Below are 14,907 nucleotides of genomic sequence, written 5' to 3'. Positions count from 1 at the left end.
CTGGCTTTAACAGTCCAACCTGCTATAAGAATTCCACAGCACACCCCTCATCAGGGAAACACAAACAAAATCACACCACAGACTATACAGTCAGTAATCGGTAAGTTGCCCGCAAAAAGGGAACAAATTCCATTCTGGTTAGCCCAGAAAATTACTCAAATAGAGGCAGTATTTCCCGATAGTGCTCCTCATGAGAAACACAGGATTCTAACAATATGTTTACCAATGGGGATTGCACCACACGTAGAGGACTGTGACACTTGGGGTACAGTCTTTGCTTCAATCTACACAAAAACACATGGTGTCCCGTCTATGGCGGTAATACCAGACGTTCTGAGAGAGATTCAAAATTAATACGGTCCAGGACCGGCCTTGAATCTAGGTATGAAATTACTGAAAGATTTCAAACAGGTCTCAGCTATCTTATTAGCTAACATTAAAGGTGAAACAGCATCAGTGGCAATCCACCAAAAATTAAAAGACCTTGATATTACTGAGCAACCGTATGAACTTGCCAGACTTATTGAAAAATCCTTTGAAGAACTTGGAAGAGATAGTTTGGGAGGGAAACCTGTAAAGCCTGAACTAACAGAAAATCCTGAAAAAGTTTTTATCAAAAACAATCTAACTACTCCTAAAAAGAAATGGGAAAATAGTAGACAGTCACTTCCTAAAGAGAAGCGCTCTCAGTCCAGAGGTCGATCTCCTCAAAAGGAGCACTCTGAAAAGAGGTATAACCTTAGAAATAGGGATAATTTAAGAAAACCTGATAGATATCAAGATACTGATACACGATCCTCTCGAACCTTTCAGACTTCCTTTCAGAAATCCGAAAGTAGAGGACGATCAGAACAAAAAGAAGAACGCGTGAAGTCCAAAGACAATCAACACATTCCAAAAAATAAGAAAACTCAATTCTCCAAAAAGAAAGTAGCAAGTATTAAAATCCGACATGCCGAGGATCTTGAGGACACAACTCAAGAACGGGGAGTGGGCCCAGACAATGCTGGACAGCGCAGCATAGGTCACAATAGCTCGCAGGATCCTGAAAGATCATCTGGCGACAGGGCATCTGAATGAATGCATTCAGATTGAAACCGTCAACACCAGGGTTAGTGTACCCCATAAGTTATATGAAGTAACACTCCAAATAGAGGGGATATAACTAGGAAGATAAAAGCACTCTTTTGGGAAAAAACTATCTAAGGGTTATGACATCCTTCTAGCTGAAAAAGACTGGCCACCTGAATTTGTCAGGGAGTGCCCACATGGCGAAGAGATCATTATGCCAGCCTTCTCAAATCATATTCCTATAAAAAAAATACACCTATGCCAGAAAATGGGCTGTGGCCCAGGCTCCAGCATTATATAAAAATCATGTGGGATGGGATGAGGATTCACCTCACCATAAAATCCAGTTAAAAAATCAACCTACTGCTCAGAGGCAGTTTCAAGTAAGGCAGGAAGCTAAAAAACAAGTCAGGGAGATCTTAGATCAACTTGAATACCAAGGGGTGACTGAAACATGCACCTCGTCAATGAACAATCCTTTGTTTCCTGTCTCCAAACCAGACGAAACATATTGTCTAGTTTTGGATTACAGACATTTAAACTCTTGTTGCAAAACGTTTGCAGTACAAAATTCACACAGTGCAGCACTGATGAATAATATCATTCGGAAGAAATATAAAACTACTTTAGATATTTCAAATGGTTTCTTCTGTCAAAACAGTGCACCAGAAAGCAGGTACTTCACCGCTTTCTCAATAATGGGGACACAGAACACTTCTGTCGTCTTCCCCAGGGATTCAAGAATAGTCCTGGATTATTTTCAGCCAGAGTAACAGAGTTACTACAAACGTATGATGATGAAGCATTATCCTATGTCGATGGCATCTACCTTACAGATGATGATTTGGACGGGCACTTGAACAGAGTGAACACCATAATACTTGGGTTCGCCTCAGAAGGGTATAAATTCAACTTTTAAATAATCAAGAATTGCCCACCTCAACGTCCTATTCTTGGGATACGAATTTTCGAGTGAAGGCAAAAACCTGGCAGCAAACTTTTTAGAAAAATGTGCGCTGCTCCAAACTCCAAAAACGCTGAAAAACTTACAGTCAATTCTAAGATTCCTAAACTTCGGAAGAACTTACATTCTGAATTACGCAGAAAGGGTTAAACCTCTCAACGAACTAATCAAATCTGATTTCAAACCAACTTATTGGACTCAAAAAACACACAGAAATTTTGCGTTCAGTACAAACAGACATGTTGGCAACAACACACTTACAAACACACGACAATGTATGCAACCTTGTTATCCGAATCACCCAAGGGAGATGCGGATTCACATACCTAACCTTTAATGAAGGTGAAAAGGTACCTATAGCTTACAAATCACACTTGTACACACAAGCTGAAATGAAATTCACTTCAACAGAAAAAATTCTGACAGCGGTTCAGACTGCTGTAGCAAAGGAGAGAGCCCTCGCACAGGGTAAACGCATTAAAGTCATTACACCTGTACCTGCCTTAGAGGTAGTGACGAAGGCAAGCATTCCAAATGCAAAGGCTCTACATCCGAGATGGATACAATGGGTTAATTCTCTTGCTGCAACAGACGTTAAATATGTGTTTGACCCTTACTTGAAGACACAAGAATTTCTCCAATACAAACAAGAATGTCCTCTGCCTACCGAAATTCTACTTCTAGAACATTACGGCTGTATAATATATACAGATGGATCAGCACAGCCCGCAAATGGGGGAAAACAAGCTTATAGTGCTGCATGTACGATTGTTAAAGGTCGCTGGCACGAGGGTAAATTCAGACCTATGGTAACAAAAACTCAGTCACTAGGAGACTGTACAGCTCAGCGAGCTGAACTCCAAGCATTCAAGATGGCGCTGGAAAATACTGATCGCGAATTCCCCACACTCATAGTGTGAGATTCGTATTACTGCGTCCAGTCTTACAATGAATATCTGCAGAACTGGGTGCAAAATTGTTTTAAAGACATAAAAGGTGGCACAATCAAGCATAAAATGCTTTGGGAACAAGTAGTTCTTTTGCAGAAGGAACTACAAAAGACTCACCTGATCCATACACTGAGTCATCAGCGTGATGGCATTCACGTTGAAGGGAATTCATTGGCTGATGAATCCGCGAAGGCAGCTGTGCAAACGGCTTCCGTAGCTACAATCAATCGTTCAAAAACAATGATAGATGGTGAAACTATGCTCGCTGTCAATGCCACGAGCACAGGCAGCGGAGCCGCGTTACCTCTAAATTATCCACTTGTGTATACATACATAATTGATACAAACTTTGTTCCTTTTGCTCGAATCCCTGGAGTGGGGGATAGGGTAATTCCAAACAGGAACAGGAGAGGTGCTCTCATTTTTGAAGCACATATGGGAGAGGGTCTGATACATCAAGGGATCTCTAGGGGACAGATGTAGGTAGGCTTTTACCGGTCGGTAACGGCCGAATTTGGCCGTTACCGACCGGTAAAAGGAATTTGAAATGTAGGGGGCAAATTATTACAGAATCGGTAAATTTACCGATCGGTAAATTTACCGATTCTGTAAATTACCGAATCGGTATTTTTACCGATTCGGTAATTTTGAGATGTAGGTGGGACTCTACTGAGTCCCACAAGCCTTACAGAATTGGTATTTTACTATCAAATTCAATTTGATGGTAAAATACCGATTCCGGTGTGCATGCACATGTGTGCATGCACACCTATGCCATATGACAGGCAGACCTGCCCTTAGGGCAGGTCTGCCTGCCACATGGCACCCGAGCCTCTTTTGGGGGTGCCAGAGGGTTTCAAAGTGACACCCCCTGCACCCTTGTGACATTCGGTATTTACCGATTCGGTAAATACCGAATCGGTAATGCCCATGCATTCCTATGGGCTTCAAAGCCCATAGGAATGAATGGGCATTACCGGTCGGTATTTACCGAATCGGTAAATACCGATTTTTACCGATTCGATAAAAAAACCATCTGTATGTACCTACATCTCCCTGCTTCTATGTTACCGAATCGGTAAAATTCGGTATTTATGAGTCGGTAAAATAGATTTACCTACATCTGGCCCCTAATCTCTACTAGAATTAGAAGAGATGTACTGGTGGCCAGGGATGAAAGCTCACATATACGAATTTGGAATTAATTGCAATGACTGTTACACATACCACAGCTTTGAACACCACCAGATTCCTGACTACAGCGTAGCCAGCCCAGTACAGACACCACTGTTAGACAGCATAAGACTATCCACATGCAGACGTCCAAATTGACTGATGCAGTCTCACAAATATTAAGACAGATTCATTTGCATGTGGCCTCAGCGCTCAGCTGACGCCCGAACTGTTATAAAAGATTTGCGAGTCTTTATCGGCACATACGCAATCGGCACACTACATTCTGACCAGGGTCCTGCGTTGAGCTCCAGGGCTTACAAAGAGGCCATGGCCAGCTTGGGCGATGCATTGCGATTTTCGAGTCCATTCCATCCTGAGTGAAATTCGGTTGTGGAGAGAAAAAACCGTGACTTGAAGCAATATATAACAGCTAGGGTATTAGGTTTGGGTGATGGGTGGGTCAAACATCTAATAAATGTCCAACGTAGTCTTAATAACCTGCTAAGAAATTCTCTGGGTGTAATCACTTCATATGAAATCCTTTTTGGTACTAGAATGTTGGTTGAAGACCTCGATCGTCACACTTTAGTGGTGGAACAAAAACCCTTTGATATCAAAGAGCGTTTGACTGTTTTACAGGACTTAAATGAAACAAGAAGAAGTCCAAGCAATACCAGCGAAAAGCCAACGGCCACTGAAGAAAAACCACCTGTCCCAGCCAGACCTGTCTGGATTCCAAAGATTGGGGATCTGGTCAGGGAGAAAATAGAGGACAAGAAGGAATTTGGGCCTTCGTACAGAAAACCAGTACCTGTACTAGCAATCCACGGATCAAGAACAGTACTACTGCCGCCACTTGCTGGAAAAAAGGAGAACCGGTCTGTGTTAATTGACCTGGTAAAACCACACCATGTGGCCGATAATAAGTAGTAGGCCCTGTAGACTCCCAAGATGTAGCAGACAGCCACATCTTCCTACTATCCAAGAGGTTCAAACTGAAAGACTCATCACCTTCGAAGATTCTAAAGTGAGAAAAGAAGGACTATGCAACAAAACAATGGAACTTGTGCCTCTTGAAACCCAAATAACAGTTTGTCAAGAAACTCCTGTCTACAATGATGTAGCATCTGACTATACAAACATATCACAGGAAAAAACAGCTCCAGCAATTTCAAAGAATCGGGATGCAATACCAACAATTGACACAACTGCCTCTGGCTATTTTATCAACTTCGATAACTTTTCTGAGGATCCCAGTGAACCTGAAACTACGCCAGCAAACAAATCTTTCAAGGAAAAAGTAAAGGAACTTGGTCAAGAGCTTACAAATACATATCTGGTTTCACCTTCGGTTGAACTTTGGATTGTGTTAGGTGTACTTTATCTCCTGCTATGGCTCATTCTTGTGTTAAGTTTGGGAAAGCTGATAGATGGAAAGCACATTAAAATGGAAACAGCAAGTTAGAACATCAACTTGCTCTTGAAGCCACACAAATCATCTCATCGTGAACGAGACCTGTCATCAGTAAACATCACAGCAGTCCCACTACCTGGTGGAATAGCATGGGATACAACTGATTAAGACATTTATGGCCCTGTTGAGCTGCTAAAGATTCCTTTTCACTTTAACGTTTCCTTGAGTGATTTCGTCACACCTAGCACATTTTCTGATGATTGGGACTTTGAGACTGTTAATAACAAGATGGCAGACTTAGAAATGTCTGCAAAATTTACAAAACATGAATACTTAGAAGGTTCATCAAATTATGAAGAACTGTATTGTTTTAATCATTTTGGCCATCATTACTTGCATAAATCTGCAAACCCTAGAAATGTTTTAACTTATAATCAATAGGAACATTGTCCAATGCCTCCAAAAGGTAGTTCTAAAAGTTTCTTAGAAAATTTTCATATTTCATAGGTTTTAATGTTACAAACCCAGAAAGTTTTTACTTTAAAAATGTGAATCAGACTTGCATGAAAAATATGTTGACAAATACTAAACAAATTTATTCTGCTGCCTTTTATGCTCAATTGTCCACCTTAGGCTTTGACTTTTGGAAAGACAACATTGAGACAAAATCTGTTTGGGGCACAAAAGACTGGCAGGTACAAGGTTTAGAAGCATTGTTCAGAGCCTGCATCATCCCAGATCAAATGATGTTCCTAAATGACGATGTTCCTAAATGACACTGTTCAACAGACATCTTGTCTTGGCATTGCTAAGATAAAAGATTTAAACAAACCCTCCATACCTAAGCCCACACCTGATAGTAATTTAACTTCAGATGAGGAGATAGACATAAATTATATTTTACAACAGAACAGAACAAATCCTGAATGAAAAAAATGGTTAATCTGGCCCACAGACACGAATAACTTTCAAGATAGATTCCTGAACAAGACACAAGGGTTTACAATAACTCTGCCAGATCCAAGATATATCCGAAGACACTTCCAGAAATAAAACAACACTTTACTTTGCTTAAAGATGGTGTTGATTTACGAGAATTCTTAATGGGACCTCGTAATCCACGTCATAAACGTATCATATTCGCCTGTAGATTCGCTGCTTACAATGAAGCTTAGAAAGTCACGCAAATGGAAACAGCTGAAAGAATACGAGAAATTGATCGCATTAATTTAGAGAAATCACTCTCTGTAGTTAACAATGGGTTAACAACTCTGTCGTCCAGAATTTATTACTTGGACAGCATTGTATCATCTGCCATAGACATAATGGAACAGGACTTGCTAATGCTACAGCATGGCAAGTCTCAATTACGTTCTACAATGCTATTAGGCTGGACGTTGCAAAATCTGCGTTCTGGCTATGTGCCCTGGTGTCTAATCAAAACTACGACATTGTTTACTGTATTTAACTTTACAGATAAACAAATCTCATTGGCACAGAGGGGAGCAGACTATACGGTGCTGAGCATTGAAAAACTGGAGAGATTTCTATTGACCGTTTCTGAGAAACCATCAGTTGAATGGATAATACATGGCACAATCACGATACCACTGACGACTTTCCAGTTTCAGTATTGCCTAAAACACATACCAGCAGGCCTGTATGAAAGGTTGGGTAAATAATACATTAAGTCGACCTGGGATTTACCATACACACACAAATGTTCGAGTGGGGGAAAGGAAGTATTTCTTAGTGGTAAAAATAGTGAAAACTCACTAAGCGGTACACTGTTGTGTCAAGGTATTAATTTACACGGAGCCTGCGCAGGTTCTTCCAATAACCTTTCTTGCCACCTGCAGGGTTCGCCCACAGCGGTGATAGATCCAATTTTCAGGCAGCTTTCCAATGGTAGCTACGTTATGTTAAATGATCACAGCTGTTGTGGAATGATGCCCGGAATAAGCTATCTCGTTACTGTGTCAGCCAGGGTCACTTGCTGTATGCAAGTTTTGTTTCCTAAAACCAAGACAGACGGGGAGTCGCCACTATGGCCTTCACTGAACATCTCTTCTATACAAATTGATACTTTAAGCAGAATGAAAGCCATTCTTTTGCAAAAAACTGTGCCACTGACTTCATCCAGAGAGACATATCATCTGCAGGTTGCAAGGTCCTCTGCAGAGATACATGTATTATTATCAACAAACTGCCCAATACATTTCGCAGAAATGTTAGGTCGTATCTTTAACATGTCTGATACCAGCGGTATTGCACATGTAATTAAGACAATTTTTTCGGGACTGTTAGCACTCTTTGAAGCAGTCCTGGGCATTTTTCCTAACTTCGTCCACTATGTGTTCGGCGGCCTGCCTCTCATTTTGAGACTCGTAGCAAGGATCTTATTTTTATTTCTTCTGCTCCTTTATGGCAAATCCGGCCACCAGCTATACCCAAGTCAGCATGGAAAATGAGCTCCAGGCCATGAGGAATCGGGAGAGAATAACACAGTTCCTTGGCTTGGCTCGTTTGAGAGATCTGAATACCACATGGTTCCTGTCATTCAGACCAATCTGGCAAGATTGCATGTTACCTGTTCTACGATGCCTGCTTTGTGGAGAGGAATGCGTGTTAGATGTCTGTCTAACACTACCATCAATTATGCCAACGGATGCTGATGCATTACTGGGTCCGGTAACGGCTCATGTGTTGCGTTGCCCCCAGCGGCTACCAATCCTAATGATGGCATTCATTGAGATCTCACTGGCAAATCCAACTGGAGGTGAGATACGCGGACCAACAGGCACACAGGTACCATCTGATATGAACATTGCTAACGCGGCTGAAGCTGACGGTGATGCTTCACATCTGTGCCGAATTGACCTTCTTAATGAAGTAGTCGAACTTTCATCTACTGTGGTAGACGATTCCTTTGCCAGCCTTGATGACTTAATGTTTTCTCCTTATTTAGAACAAGGGGTGGTGAGGGACAGAGTCTCTGAATTAAGCAGAATACTCTCACCCAGTCAAGAGATCAGGGCTAGATCCAACACCGTTTTTTAGCTCATTGCACCATCCCAGTTTCAGAACCTGGCTGTATGCAAATTAGTCTGTTCCTGTCCCAGTGCATGATGGGAACAGGGCAAACCAAACTACAAAAGCCAATTCTTACACTGGGAAGGAAACAAGCTTCCGGGGACCGGTTTCTGGCATTACAGCCATCTTCGGCCCGGCTTGCTTGAATCCTGATGGTGCAATGAGCAAGGGACTCATGTCTGAGTATACCCTTCCACGCTTAGGGTGGACAAAATTATTTACAACAAGGGATGGTGAGGGACAGAGTCTCTGAATTAAGCAGAATACTCTCACCCAGTCAAGAGATCAGGGCTAGATCCAACACCGTTAGCTAAAAAACGGTGTTGGATCTAGCCCTGATCTCTTGACTGGGTGAGAGTACTCTGCTTAATTCAGAGACTCTGTCCATCACCACCCCTTGTTGTAAATAATGTTGTCCACCCTAAGCGTGGAAGGGTATACTCAGATGTGAGTCCCTTGCTCATTGCACCATCAGGATTCAAGCAAGCCGGGCCGAAGACGCCTGAAATGGCAGAAACCGGTCCCCGGAAGCTTGTTTCCTTCCCAGTGTAAGAATTGGCTTTTGTAGTCTGGTCTGCCCTGTTCCCACGATGCACTGGGCCAGGGACAGACTAATTTGCATACAGCCAGGTTCTGAAACTGGGATGGTGCAATGAGCTAAAAAACGGTGTAGGATCTAGCCCTGATCTCTTGACTGGGTGAGAGTACTCTGCTTAATTCAGAGACTCTGTCCATCACCACCCCTTGTTGTAAATAATTTTGTCCACCCTAAGCGTGGAAGGGTATACTCAGATGTGAGTCCCTTGCTCATTGCACCATCAGGATTCAAGCAAGCTGGGCCGAAGATGCCTGAAATGGCAGAAACCGGTCCCCGGAAGCTTGTTTCCTTCCCAGTGTAAGAATTGGCTTTTGTAGTCTGGTCTGCCCTGTTCCCACGATGCACTGGGCCAGGGACAGACTAATTTGCATACAGCCAGGTTCTGAAACTGGGATGGTGCAATGAGCTAAAAAACGGTGTTGGATCTAGCCCTGATCTCTTGACTGGGTGAGAGTACTCTGCTTAATTCAGAGACTCTGTCCATCACCACCCCTTGTTGTAAATAATTTTGTCCACCCTAAGCGTGGAAGGGTATACTCAGATGTGAGTCCCTTGCTCATTGCACCATCAGGATTCAAGCAAGCTGGGCCGAAGACGCCTGAAATGGCAGAAACCGGTCCCCGGAAGCTTGTTTCCTTCCCAGTGTAAGAATTGGCTTTTGTAGTCTGGTTTGCCCTGTTCCCACGATGCACTGGGCCAGGGACAGACTAATTTGCATACAGCCAGGTTCTGGAACTGGGATGGTGCAATGAGCTAAAAAACGGTGTTGGATCTAGCCCTGATCTCTTGACTGGGTGAGAGTACTCTGCTTAATTCAGAGACTCTGTCCATCACCACCCCTTGTTGTAAATAATTAATGTTTTCTCCTGACACCAAGAATAACCTTTGAAATTAGCACACAGCGTTCTTTTGAACTCTGAAATTCGACCTTCACTTTTTTCAAAACAAAAGCTACCAAGTTTGGAACTCTATTTTAACGACAGATTTATTTGACTTTTTCCAAAAAACAAAATGAACTTTGGCACAAAAAGTAATCTGCTTAAAGTAGAACTATTCTTAGAGAACAAGAAATTCCTTGAACACTTCCTAGAAACAATATTAGCCTAATCCACAAACCAAAACAGTTTGTATATTCTGCTATGGGATGGTCTCGACCTTTTTTCTTCTGTAACTAGGAGCCATTTCATAAATTTATTTTTTGTGATTCATTCAGTTAGCATTGCTAAATATCATATCATATGCTTACAATGAAGTCATTTCCCTTAAATGTGTACTATTCAAAATGCATTTTATATGGTTTTTTGGGGGGTTGTAAACAGATGCTCTAGATTATATGTTTTAGTGCTTGAACTTAGATGAACATGATAACGTGGAGTGGGTGTTATGTATCATTTTAGGCCCTTATTGTAAGTTTCCCGATTCATGCCCTTATATAGGTATAAATCACCACATCCTTATATAGGCATAGAAATCATAACCATATTTAGGCATAGCTCATGCAGTCCAAATACGGCAGGGCTACTTCCACTAGTTCCGAAAATCCACAACGATTTCTTGGAAAACTCAGCTTCAGCAGCCGCTTGCTTGAATATTGATTTGTCGAAGAACTCATGGAGTTTTCAAAGAACTGAGACTCTTTGATGACGTTATTATGTCGAACTGTACGTCAAAGTCGGCACCTTCAAGGTATAAATATGCCCACACTCGCCCAAGCAAACACACGGTGGTTTGGAGCAGTTCGACTATCTACTTGCCCGACGCGCCCTACTACAGCAAGTGCCGAAGGAAGCTGACCCTCCAGCAGACGCACTGAGAGAGACGCTGTCTTTTCTCCTGCCGAGAAATCCAGTTCCAGTGTTTCCAAGCTACACTTGCGGGTTGTTGGGAAATCGAGTCCTGAGCCTGACCTTCTTCATTCTAAACTAAGGTAAGAAGCTGATTAGACCCTTAGAGAAATCTTGAGGAGATTCTTGGCAAAAGAATACTACATTTATGGTACACCTCACTTACTTCCTCCCTCGTACTAAGCTTAGGTTAGGTACACCGGGGAAGGCGTATTTTAGAAGCCCCAGCTGAGTACTTTTAGCCTCCGTTATTTATGTATGTATTTATATATGGTTTAGGAACCAGTACAATGCTCTTACAGTATTATTTTATTCTACTATTTATACTGTACGCATTATATTTTACAAACAGTTTTACTATTGTAGTAGTTCATTTCTTATGCTTGTGAAAGAAGACTGTTCAATAAAACCTTTTATTGAAAACGCTTGTCTTTCTACTTTCTCTGCACCTCTAGTGAAACGAAGCATGCACGATTGACTGAGTGAAATATCTATCTATTGTTTCCACGACTCTAAAGATACATTTTATCTTGGAAAAACAAAGTTGTCATGTTTATGCGGTTGTCAGAGACTAATCCCTTCTTGTGAATTCAAAAAAGTTTCTAGTGACCTCTGAGCTAGCTGGCACATACAATTAAGTCTAGTATATTCGATAGAGACCTAGTCGACCTCAGAACTACGTCTAATCTATAGGATATATTATTCAATGCGCAGAGCCTAATGGGAATATAGGAACTACACTACAATATTGGTGATCACCCTGACTGAGGGGGCCAACAAGAGGTTGGCATTCCCCACCTCTGAGGGCCACTTCCAGTTCAGATTAATGCACTTTAGACTAAGGAATGCCCCTGTCACTCCCCAGAAGTTAGTCTACTGGGTCCTAGCGGGTCTAGAACACGTCAGTGCTGCCTACTTGGTTCACATTGATGTTTTCAGCTCTATTTGGGAAGCCCATCTGCATCACTGCTGTGCAGGCCTATCAGGCCCAAATAAGGCAGGGATGAGGGGTGAACTTTGGACACTACGTAGTGGGGGCAAGGTGGAGCCCCTCCTTCCCAAAGTACAGACCATCATTGCTTGGGAACCTTTCAAGACCCAGACGGAAGTGAGGGCCTTCTTAGGCTAAATTGGCTTGGGTTTTTCTTATGTTGTGCTTTCAGGTCTAAACTTAGGGTCCAATTCACAAAAGTAAACTGAGACAAAAGTCTAAACTTTATGACTTTCGGTATTCATAAAAGGCATTTACCAGTAGTAAAGTTAAACTTTTGTCTCAGTTTCATTTAAGTTTTGTCTCAGTTATACTTAAGACCAAAATGTAAGTTAAACTGAGAAAAAAGTCAAATTTTACTATAGTGAATGCCGTTTGTGAATACCGAAAGTTGCAAAGTTATACTTTTGCCTCAGTTTACCTTTGTGAATTGGGCCCTAAGACTTCAGGACTTTAGATCCAGACTCCCGGTGGAGCAGGAGTGGCTGTCCACCGTTTTGCTGATTACGACTTCCAAAGTCGTTCCCTGGTGGTGGCGCAGGAGCACTACAACGCATTATGCCGAGCAGGAACTGCCGCAGTCCCGCTGAGAATATTTTGAGTTCTTGCACCACCAGCCTTTTCATGGCGGAGCTCCGCCATGAAAAAGCTGGCGGTGCAAGAGAAAATGGGGCCTTACAGGACCCTATGTCCCCCACACCATGGGGATACATTCAGGACGGCACAACATGTGACTCTGTCTGTATCCCCCCAGTTCCAGCAAGGCATGGACATCACCGTCCATACGGTGCTGGAATGTTTTGGCCATTCCCATGGTGGTGCAAGTTTTCAAGGCACCACCATGGGAATGGCCAAAGGACCAACGACCGTATTACGGGTTGCAGATTTTCCACTCGTAATATGGTTGGTGGCACTTGCGCGGCTTTGGCAGTGGATGTGGCATTGTGCCGGCGCCGCTGTGTTAAAGTCATAATCAGACTTTAGGTTTAAGGTTTCACTTCAGATCTAAATTTAGACTTTAGGTGTAAACTTTGACTTAGACTTCAGGTCTCAAGTTAGACTTCAGGTCTAATTTTACCTTTGTGAAACGGGCCCAAAGTCTTTTAAGTGCCTGCATGTATTAAATATTAGGCACCGGGAGACACTACAATATGTTTTTATCTAAGAAGTTACCTATGGATTTGTGGTAAAGATTGCTTTAACCTGAGATTGATTTTCTCTCCTGATAAAGCCAGTGCAACACCACTGAGCCTCATAGAATGTGGGTTGACTACCAAAGACTGAGCTGTGATCCTCCTTCACTGCTGCCAAGTGCAGAAAACTGCAACTTAAGTTACATTGAGACAAAAGTCTATTGGTAAATGCCCTTTGTGAATACCGAAAGCTGTAAAGTTAGTCTTTCATCTCAGTTTACCTTTAATTGGGTCCATTGATGGAGTGGAATTAACCATCAGAAAAAATATTGCAGAAATGGTTAGCTGAAGTGTGGTTTGCTGCTTTCAAGAAAAAATGTTTGGAGTCAGACTTGTAATTAACAAGAAAGCACTTGGTGCCACTGGTGGTCCTTCAGAACTAATGGCTTCTGCACGCATACCAAGAGGACTTCAATAAGTGTGCTTTTCAGAAACCTGTGTCACTCTCGTTACTTTGAATTCATAGTTCGGTTGTTGTCTTCAAGTGTTTTTGATATGAATGTAGTATCTCACCTATTTCTTTATTTGTTTCAGTATAATTGCTGTCTGTAATTCCTCATACTGGCACCAGGGAACTGCAGCCGTTTTCCATCATTGTAAAGATTTTTTCAGTTAATAATGCATTATGTTATTTTTCAATTGAAATGTAGGTTTCAATATTTTTTTAATTGTTTGTCTACATTGGATTTTGATACATATATTATCCCAAATGCTCTGCTCAAAATCCTTGTGCTCTGCAACACTCTAGGAAAACGAACAGTTTGTTATCTGCTCTGCATAGGTGAAAACAAGCAAAACTCGCAAGTCATCGTGAGATCTGCTGAAGACAATGTAGATTTTCCTAATAGTTTATGACGGAAAGTCTTAATTTTATTAAAGACACGGAGGCGAGTATTATGCTTTCTTATTTTGCTTTATTTTTCCATAGCAGCCGAGATAAGTAAAAAAACTATAGTTCCCAGAGGGCCGAGCGACACAAACCGGCCAATGGGAACGTAAACAGAAAACACATCACACCCAATTATGGAGCATCAGTCAGGATAACATCACCATCTGACTGCGAACATTCCTCTTTTCGCTGACGAGCAGCTCACATAGAGTCAATAAACAGAGGAGCAATAGAAAACAGAAAAGCAAGAGCTAAAATCCAGGAGCAAAGCTCTTGACCAACGGCCAACCAGGGTCGATAAACTGAGTGCAGTCCAGGTGGAGGCTTGAAACCAGAAGAAGAGGCGTGCAGGGGAAGCTGAAGGTCTTGAAAAGGATCCAATCCATCATGAGGATGCAGGAGGCGGTGCTGGAGCGTCCGTGTCTTTAATAAGATTAAGACTTTCCGTCATAAACTATTAGGAAAATCTACATTTTATGACAAGAACGGAGGCTTCTATTAAGCTTGTTTAAAGCATATCAATCACTAAAGAAGTAGCAGTAACAACAGGTTTGCAGTAAAACATACGGAAAACATAGTCATTAGACCAATCTGCTGAACTCACAATGTCCTCCAGCCGGGAGCCTGCCCAGAAAGCTTTGGAAGCCATGGCTCCCCTGGTGGAATGAGCTCCGAAGACGGAGACGTCAATGCCCGCAAGGAACATGACCCAGCGAACCCAGCG

This window comes from Lissotriton helveticus, chromosome 6 (assembly GCF_964261635.1).
Source record: "Lissotriton helveticus chromosome 6, aLisHel1.1, whole genome shotgun sequence".
NCBI lineage: Eukaryota > Metazoa > Chordata > Amphibia > Caudata > Salamandridae > Lissotriton > Lissotriton helveticus.
Note: the sequence above shows the minus strand (reverse complement) of the source record.